This window comes from Pelodiscus sinensis, chromosome 17 (assembly GCF_049634645.1).
Source record: "Pelodiscus sinensis isolate JC-2024 chromosome 17, ASM4963464v1, whole genome shotgun sequence".
Classification (NCBI taxonomy): Eukaryota; Metazoa; Chordata; order Testudines; family Trionychidae; genus Pelodiscus; species Pelodiscus sinensis.
The window spans coordinates 23,052,865-23,063,426 of record NC_134727.1 but is presented as its reverse complement, the minus strand read 5'-3'; the positions used below and the strand labels follow the sequence as shown (position 1 = coordinate 23,063,426).

Genomic DNA, 10,562 nt, shown 5'->3' with positions numbered 1-10,562 from the left:
CTCTATGTTTCCCTGGACGTGAATGTGCCCTTGTTTCACTTGCTGGCTGGGGAGGAGAGAAGAATATTCACCCACTCTGCATACAGTGGATTTTACAGGCAAAGCCTTATAACTCAAGCTCTGCTTGTGGGACCAAGGTCTGACCTTGTGCAAAAACTTCATGTCTGGGCCCATAGTCACAAACAGTGGGTTTTGGAGAAGAAATTAATTAGGGTACATACTGATTGGAGCCTGGGTACATTGCTATCCTCCTGGTACTTAGTCAACAGGTTGGTATAGAACAACACACACAGGAGAATAGAACACCACAGACAGGAGTATAAATAAGATGAATTGACTGCTGACAAAAGATGCTGGATAGACATCCCAAATCCTAGGTTTATCTAAAAAACCCAGACATAGCAGCAGATACAGAAGCTTTCATCAGCTCATTCTACCATTGTATCTTAGTGTAACCTGGGGGGCTATCTATAGGGAAATCATGTACTAAAGCAAGGCCTTACAGTGAAGTATTTCATGCTGTTGCTATATGTTTGGGAAGGCAGCTATGCCGCCCCTTTACTATTTTACCTACCTCCTATCCCATTTTGGATTGGAATGTCTCCATTTGTTTCTGTCTACATGAGCGATCAGGATTTTAAAGCATGAAGCTCAATGAAAACTCGTAAGGAGATTTTTTTCCCTCTCTCTCTTACATTTCCTATTGTTATGAAAGCAACAAGCAGCTTTCTTTGGAGATCAAATAATAATTATCCAGCTCAGAATGGGGGAGGGGGAATCAGCATCCTACATGTGACATTCAAGCCCCTTTCACAGCCTGTACACTTCTGGGTTTGCTTTTTCCTACTACCCCAGGATGCCTTTTATAATTTCCCATGATTGTTCATTTATGCTTTCAGACTTTGGATCCAAACTGTTTCTTATGCTTTGGTGATTCAATCACTTGTGCAATTTTCTTTCTTTGTGGGCATAAGGTTTTATCCTGCAGCTCACAAATTAATATCCTGTCGCACCTAACGTGCCTACTTCTTCTGAAGCCCAGTCACTTTCCTAATTACCTTGACTTATCCAATACACAGCATATCTCCTTTTTGAAACCTTGTCTCACACTCATTTCTCCTGCATAGGGAAATCACTTTGTCCTCTTTTTTGCTGGAACAAGGCCCAGTCATCTTTACCATTATTCTACTCCAGGTGTCTTCTCTCATGTTTTATTCTGACAGCAGCACATTTGGGAAATAGAGAGGATGGATAATGATCAGTGGCTTCCAACTTTTCTGCTCATGGGAATTCATATTCAGTTCCCTCAGCACTTCAAACCATTTCTAGCTGTAGAGATGGTACTTTGCCCTCTAGTCTCTTTGCACATTTTGGGGAAACTTCACTGTCCCTGGCTTCTGGGAATGGGTGGAACAGCTTGCTCTGCCATGACCGGGGCTGGATCCTTCACTAATTCTAAGGAGCTGGGCTTTGAACTTCCCTGTCTTCTTGGTTCCAGCTCAATAAATAGAATGCCAGTTAGCTGGCCCTGACACCATACACTGTTGCTGCTACCCTGCCGGAGACCCACCTCAGGGCTGTTATTCTCAGGTTGAGAAGTGTGTGTGTTTGATTTAGGGAATTTTCCCCGGGGTTGAGAACACAAACAGTTACAGTACTATTTAGAGAAGACCAGACTGAAATACACAAACCACTTAGAAAAAGGGTGAGGGGGAAATCAGGAAGTGAGTTCACTTACCAGAAACCCCACCAGTTAGCCCATTTCCGTTTATGCTATCAGGAATACTCAGAATATGAATATTGCATGACACTGCTAAATTTTACAGTCTCACATTCTTCTTGCAGTATTGGTGTTTTCAATCAATGCCTCTGTTAGTGATTTCAAGTGCTCGGCTTGAGCTTGTGATTCCATCACCTTATCGCAAAAGCCCATGAGATTTATTAGCAGACTCTCCAGGAGAATGCAGTGTAGTCCTTCCAAGTGTAACGGCATCTAACTTTGAATCAAATGAATCATATTCCCCCCCCCCCCCAGAGGCTGAACTGCATTAAGTACAGTATGTAGAGAAACCTTGCCATCAACTGTGGCAGATTTACAGATCTGGAGAAAAAAATTTGTCAGTTGATTATCTATTTCTATTACAGAGGTCGTACAGAGAGACACAGGTAGGGGCGCCGACTGTGAAAATAATCCCATCACATTTCTATTATCTTTGTCATCACTGCTCAACTTGGACATTGTACTCTTTTCTCCTCTACTTGCTGCCTTTCTCTTTCCTTCACATAGGGAGATAATTAGGTGTCTTCAGATACCAAAGTGTTGGACATTATAAAAACCTATATATAAGAAGCTACCTTTAAAATACACACACATGCACAAAGGGAAATTAAAAATAGCCTGAAGAGTAAGGAGGCATCACCAAATAAATTCACAGGAAAAGAAAACAAGGAAGAAGCACTATGCTAAGCTGGAGGCAGGATCAAGATGAACCCAGGCCTGTCCATCAAACCCCATTAAAAGATTGGCATAAAAAGAAGTAACTAGATGGATAGGGACACTATAGCACTTTTGGGGAGAGAAACTCCACCAGTGTAACTTGTGACAGCCCCAGTGAATCCCATGGATTTGTGACAATTGACACAAGTTGAAGATCTGTGCCTTAGTTTTTGTCCAGGGCAATGGAAAGAGATGATCTCATGTATCTGATGTATTTAATGATGCAAATAAAAGCCAAAGATTTCTCTGGTTCATAGGAATCAAAATGTAAACATTTTTACAATGAACTCTTTTCTATTCAATATATGAAACCAGGCCAATTGAATGCTACATGTTTGTGTGTATGTATACACACATATGTGCTCTGAAAGTAATTATTTTCCCTGAAAGTGACACTGGTAAATATTACCATTTTATTCCTAAATTAAGTACATACTACAATACTGAACTGTTTGTGTGGGTAAAATTGACGAATGATTATTGTGGCTGGCTTTTTAACTACGAATGCTAAATTACACATAGGCATGAAAAGTCTGCATCTATCTTCATGGAGAACTTACCTGAACATCTTTCCAGGGATAACTCTTATTTATTCAGCTGGCATGATTGAATTTTCATGCATGCAGTTAATTGCCAGGAAACATTTAGGAAGTAGTGAGTACAGTAAAACCATCAGCATCAGAGTCAAAACTGTAAGTACATCACACTACTTATTCAAAACTGTCTGATTTCTGCATGTGTGCGTGCCCACACATACACATATCAAAATGAGCAGCAAAATCATGTGTGCACTCTGCAAAGATTTAGGCTTATTATTCCAAATGTCAGCATCCTGGTATTCTGAATGTTCCTAAAAACAACATTTAAATACTATCTTCCATTTAAATCTGTTATTCAGATCTATGGACTTGGAAGATTAACATGTTACAGTGCAGAAGTTTTTGTCAAGTAGAAGTCTTGTAAAAAGCAGCAGAGTAATTCTGCATCGGTAGTATTAGTGTTAGGTGAATAGTGCAATGTATAAATTATGAATATCTGAATGAAACCTTAACATTTGCTATCAGTGAACCTTTTTATTTGCTTTCTCTGAACAATTGTCTGAGTGAATTTCTGTCCACAAAAGTGTTTGAAAGAGAAAGTGTTGCAAACAGTTACATGAATGTTTACAGGCATGAGCATTCATGCTGGAAGCATAGGCATGGGGACATACCGAAAGCCCTTTGTAGATCTGTGAATCATCCAATCAGCAGGCAGAAACCTCATCATGTAACGTAGGAAACCAGCCAGTTCTTATGAAAAGGGAGTATATGAGACACAGCTCACGGAGAGCAATCCAGAGGTTGAAATACATTCACATCTGAAATTATTAAGTAGTAAAGAAATCAGTTAAATTTTACCTTTTGGGGTATGTCTAGACTGCATCCCTCTGTCAGCGGAGGGATGCAGATTAGGCAGGTCAACATTGCAAATGAGGCAGGGATTTAAATATCCCGTGCCTAATTTGCATAAAATGGCTGCCACGTTTTGCTGTCTCAGCACTTCCGACAGAGGGATACAGTCTAGACATACCTCTGGTGAGTAACTCATGAATAGAAAAACGGACTAAATTCATCACAGGGAATCATTTGCCTAGTTCTGGTTAGTAGATATTAATGTAACCACCAGTTTCACAGAGATTCATAGATTTTCAGAGAGGCACAGAGTTTAAGACCAGAAGGTTTCACACAAATCAGAGTATTTACCTTTGAGCCCAATAATTCATATGGAAATTCCATCACCTTGGTCAGTAGCTCCATGCATAGGAACACTACTACTTAGCTCAGGCTGAAATCCATTCAGTCTGCAGAAAGTGGTTCTTTTCCAGACCCCAGTGGCTGCAACTCTAGCTCTTCTACCCTGGACTAAATGGGTCTGAGTATGAAGGGTGTTCAGGAAACCGCCCAGTACAGCCCCTCCTCTGTGTCTCTCTCCTCACCACAGGAGAATCTCACCCATACTGCAGTTTTCAAGTTGCTTTCCACTTTACAGGTGGGGAAACTGATGGCACAAAGGGAGAGGGCACAAAGGCTGTCTTCCCTGTTCAGGACCCAACTGCTATCTGCTCTGCTGAGCAGTTCCTTATAACCAGGGCTGCCCCAGCAAGCTACCTTCTCATTGGTGCCTTATAAGCCTCTTGCCCATTGGCTGGGGCTCTGCACATGCTCTCTCCAGACTGCTTTAATTCATCTGGCCAGAGTGGGATTGCCTCCCCACTACACAAGCCCTCTTGACTTTTAGTCTGATGCCCTTGTGCACTGGAACACACTGCCTCTCATGCATGGGGTACTTTTAAATCCTTACATAAAACATATTTTAAAACCTACCAGAGCTGTTTTCCGTGCACCCCCAGAATCCTGCTAAACTGGCACATACGTGTCTAGATACCTTCAGTGTCATCTCAGCTTCTGGACCACATGAGTATATGAGTCTAAATCTTCGCTGACAGTAATCCTAGACCGCAAGTTTTAATGCTCAGGATGTCTATTTGGCAGAGCAAATTGGAATGACTCCCAGGGCTGCTGCTAACTTCTTGGAGTGCTGCAGAGAATCCTTACCAATATCTGGAAAACTGATTAGAAGCACAGGTGGGGGAATCAGAAGCAGGTATTGTTGCAAGGGGATGTGGATTGCAACTGCTTTAAACACTAAGGAGAGGGGATCACCACATAGGAGTGTAAAGGATTTGTTTATTCAACTAAAACTGGGAAGCGAGGGGAATCTCACTCGTACACTCAATCACACTTACAGTCCCAGGCAGGACGATAAGGCAAGCAGAAGGCAGTTCATATTGTTTGATCTTCCCAAGTTGACTCCTAAGCTGGTCCGCTGGCCGGGTGATCTGAGCAGAGGGTGTTCTGGGAGGCTCCACTTGATGGTCAACCCACTGTGTCTCCTATAGACAACCACCTAACCTCAAGATGATTCTTACCAACAACCACAGGACATACCACACTAATACCAACCCTGGTACCTTCCCTTGCAACAAACCCCGTTGCCAGCTTTGTCCACATATTCATTCTGCTGATACCATTATTGGACCTATCCAAGTGAGTTATAAGATCAAGAACACATATTCCTGCGCATCCAGAAATATAATCTATGCTATCATGTGCCGAAAGTATCCGTCTGCTATGTACATTCGACAAACATCTCAGACACTTCGCCAAAGGATTAATACCCACAAAACAGATATCAGACAAGATCACAAAGAAAAAACAGTTTCTTGCCATTTTAACCAGAAAGGACTCTCTCTCAATGACTTGACTTCACCTGCATTCTGCTACAAAGACCTTTTACATCTGCACTTGAAAGGGAATCCTCTGAACTGTCATTCATGTTAAAATTCAACACTCTCCAAAAAGGAATGAACAAACACTTGAACTATCTCACCCATTACCAAGATAGCTTCCTCAATTATCACCTCTAAAACCATTAACTCACAAACATCCCACTCTCCCCACCTCTAATATCATCAATTCACAGACACTTACCTTCCTTCCTCCCCCCCCCCTTGCATCCCCCTCCTGTTCTCCAATGTGATTTGTCCTTTTCATATGTGTTCATTTTTTTAATTGTATCCTTTGGTATATATGGTTGTGACTATTTTCTTCCACTATTTGATCTGAGGAAGTGGGTCTGGCCCACGAAAGCTCATCATCTAATAAACCATCTTGTTAGTCTTTAAAGTGCTATATTGTCCTGCATTTCACTGTGTCTCTGTCCCTCTCTTCTTTACGGATCAGCCACATTCAGCCTCTGAGTCTGGGCCTCTTGGGGCCGTGTGCACTCCCTGCTGGGGCCATGTGCATTGTTGTTTACTCCTGTTGTTTACCTCAGACATTCTTCGGCACTCACTCAGGGAAGGGATAGGGGGTTAACAGACAACACTCTTGGTTTAGGGAACCAAATAACATTAACAGGTAAGAAAGAACAACCACCATTTTAACTCTCCCCTTGCTCCTCCTTTGCCTCCAACAGGTATGATACAGAGAAACTGAGCAAGGCACATCAACCTTTATAGATGTGATTTAAAAATAAATCCTGTTGAAAGTGCTCTGGAACCTGACATCATCTTTGTCTTCACACTAAGCGCTTTAGAAAAGCTTGTCAGTGAAGGAAAAAGAAAATCCAAACAAACCCAATACTGAGCCACATGGCACTGCTGATGGCAATATATCAGCCCTAAAAGGCTTTAGTACACAACAGTCATAGCCTGGCTGAGATGTTCAAAGGAGCCTTAGGGTGTGTCTACACTGCACTGGAGGTCAAAATAAGATATGCAGTTTGAGCTATGCAAATTGCATCTCTTATTTCGATGTTATTATAGTTTATTTCATAATTTGGTGCTGTCTACACAGTACTTATTTTGAAATAAATCAATATTCCAAAACGTCCCTTACTCCTCGTGGAATGAGGTTTAAAGAGACATCAGAATAGCGAGCCAGTTATATTTCGAAATAATGGGTGCGCTCAAAAGACACGGAATAGCTATTTCGGGATACCTCCAGTATCCCAAAATAGCACAGCAGTGTCGATGTAGCCTAAGAGAATTAAAAGAACTGGGTACCTAAATCTCTTAAGGACCTTCAAAAGTGTTGAGTCCTTCTTCTCTTGAAGTCTTCTGATCAAGACTGGATGCCTTTCAGGGGGATATGCATTACGCAAAGCACAAGCTTTTTCAGCTCGGTTCTCAAGTAACAGGATAAAATTCTATGGGTTGTATATTATATGGGAGGTCAGATTAGATGATCTAAAGGTCCCATCTGATTTTATATACTTACAAATCTATGCTCAGATAGCCCATAATTAATATTTTATGGTGAAAGGCATTCTACTAGCTGTCAAAGCATGCCTTGTTCTAACATATCTGAGAGCACTTAAATGGAAGAGAAAGGTAGAAATAAGGGGAGATTTGGCTCTCTACTTTCTGTGTTCCCAGAATGTGTGCTGGGGTACCTGTGCCAGCCAGAGTTTTTCTCATCCTTTGAAAGACCTTGCAGTGAAAGCACTGCTTGGAGAAAGTGTGACTAGCAGTGTGACTTGGTAGGCCCATGTTCACCACCCAAGTGCCACAGTGTAAGACAAGGTCACTATTGGCCACAAACTTAAGACTAGAGCAATCAAAATAAAGTTTTAAAGTTTTTTTTGTTTTTATCCTGTTTTTGACTAATTCTAGTCTCTTTCCTTTGAGGAAAAAGCCTGTTCCCATTTCAAGTGGGCTCTCCAACTAAACTAATGCTGTCAAAGAGTTTTTTCAGGGCTGGTCTCCTTGGTAAGTTATTGCACCATAAGCCAGTGTGTGAATCTACAGTGTACCAGTTAGCTGAGCAGTAACTTGCTCTGTGGTCACTGCTCCAGTACAAAACTTAGGACTTCCATTAGGCTGTATCAGGGCTTACATGACGAGTTGCCGCATGCAAAGCTGGTGTGCTGTAGAGTCACACAGTCATTTGCTGAGCAGTAACTCACTGGAGACAGAAGCCCTCAGCCTGCTGCCATTCTCCAAACAGGGATCCTCTGCAATGCCTGTAGGGATGGTAGGCACCTCTTAGCCCTGAAGCAAAGAGGTTTTCAGCACTTTCCTTGTTAAATGTTCTATAAGCTGTTACAACCAGAGACTGACTTGATGAAGCGACCCTCAGAGGCAGCATCTCCTACAAGCACCTTTTTAGGAGTGATGCCAAGGTACGAGGCTTTAGTATGTCCATTGTGGAAGGGCTGCCACAGAGTGTGTTGTTTTCAGTGCATCCACAGAGATTTCATTTATCCCAAAGACAGAGGATTATTGACCCACGCCAGATTCATTCATGAGCTTGCTCCATGTTATAGTTAGCAGAGGAGAGGAGAGGAGAGGAGAGGAGAGGAGAGGAGAGGAGAGTTCTCCAAAAGGAAATGCTGTTGGATTCTCTACAACAATGGTTCCCAACTTTTTTAAACTGCAGACTGGCAAACCCATTCACAAACTTTTATTGGACCATCAACATTCATTTGCATATTTATTACACAAATAATAAATGTGCAAATAAATGTTACTGGTCCACCAAAAGCCCCGGCCCCCAGAGCCGCCATGGACAGCTGGCTTCAGCTCTGGCAGTGGCCATGTGTCAGGTGGCTGCCAGAGCTGAAGCTGGCTGTTTGTGGTAGCTCATGCACCCAACGCCCCCAGAACCTTCCCCAGTGCCAGTCCCCAGTCCCCAATATTAGCCCCATTCCCAATGCTCCCCAGTGCCTGCCATGCCCTCATAGTTCCCCCCACTACTAGCCCCACTCCCAGAGCTCCCCCAATGCCAGCTCCCCACTCAGGATGCCCCAGTGCCAGTCCCCCACCCCTTAGAGCTCCCCAGTACTAGCCCCTGCCCTCAGAGCCCCCCAGTATTAGCTTTGCTCCCAGAGCCCCTCAATGCCAGCCCCCCACCTCTTAAAGTCTCCACCCCCAGAGCCCTCAGTGTCTGCCCTGCCCCCCTCATCTATACCTGCATTGCCTCGCAGTGACCAGTTAGTGCTGCTGCCCAGGTCATGGCTTCTCTAAGGCCACTATGCTGGGTTCCATGCAGCCCTCCTGCCACACAGCGAACCGCTCTTCTGCACATGGGAGGAGACCCCACCCATGTCCAGTGCTGGTTGGCTGAGAGGTGGAGCAGGACACACCTCTCCTAACAGCTCCCAATGCCTCTCCCAACAGCTCCATGCCCCCAGACCATGGTGGTCCGGCAGCCAGCAGTTTGCGGACCGGCACTGGTCCATGGACTGATGGTTGGGAACCTCTACAGCAACCAAATCTGCAGATTCTGAGACCACTGTGATCAACTACACTGACCTCTTGCAAAATACAGGTCATAGAGTTTCCTTACCCCAATCAGTTCCTGTTTGAACTATAGCATATCTGCAGAAAACATCCAGCACACATTTATGCTTACAAGTGTACAGCGGCACTGATGTACCAATACAGCTGCATTGCTGTAAGATCACGTGTGTAGCCATGTTACAATGATGGCTGAGAATTCTCTCATCAACATCATAAAACCAACACAATGAGCAGTAGTAGAAGAGAATCTCCTGCCAGCACGTGTTTGTGCCAGCAAAATTCACATCATTCGGGGGTGGGTCTTTTTTCCCAACAGTTTTGCTGACATAAGTGTAGTGTAGACATGGCCTAAGTCTTCATTTAAAAATTGCCACTGAGGGAAACTAATCTAGGGCTCCATCCTGGAAGGTGTTGGGTCTTCATAACTAGAGTTGAGCAAATAATTGGTTTTTCAGTGTGGTGGTGTAAGCAGTTTGGTACCCCAGTGTACATTGGTAATCACCCTTCTGGAAGAGAGAAAGGTAGATGAGGTAAACCTTTTATTGGACTAACTTGCATGGTGAAGCTCTTCTTGTGTATGGTTCAAAAGTACCACAGAACTTGGTCAAATAAAAGATATTATCTAACCTATCTTATCTCTCTAACACCCTGGGGCTACGTCTACACTGGCCCCTTTTTCGAAAGGGGCATGCTAATTTTAAACTTCGGAATAGGGAAATCCGCGGGGGATTTAAATATCCCCCGCGGGATTTAAATAAAGATGTCCGCCGCTTTTTTCCGGCTTGGGGAAAAGCCGGAAAAAAGCGTCTAGACTGGCCCGATCCTCCGGAATAAAGCCCTATTCCAGAGGATCTCTTATTCCTACTTCAAAGTAGGAATAAGAGATCCTCTGGAATAGGGCTTTATTCCGGAGGATCGGGCCAGTCTAGACGCTTTTTTCCGGCTTTTCCCCAAGCCGGAAAAAAGCGGCGGACATCTTTATTTAAATCCCGCGGGGGATATTTAAATCCCCCGCGGATTTCCCTATTCCGAAGTTTAAAATTAGCATGCCCCTTTCGAAAAAGGGGCCAGTGTAGACGTAGCCTGGGAGTGATATGGCTACAACTACATTGCATGTCTGGAACAGCTTTACCTTCAATTTATACTGGTGTAAACAGGCACAAAACCTGGCACATATAGGGCTAGATTAATTGTAAAAATTGAACAGTCCTAGTCTAGAGT

At 43.4% G+C, this 10,562-nt stretch overlaps 1 long non-coding RNA gene across 2 annotated transcripts in view; it reads left to right on the top strand.

Annotated features, from left to right (window-relative positions):
* The window catches only part of LOC142818725 (uncharacterized), a 136,070-nt gene that overhangs the window by 111,134 nt on the left and 14,374 nt on the right, over window positions 1–10,562 (top strand). The gene's annotated exons all lie outside the window — the stretch shown is intronic.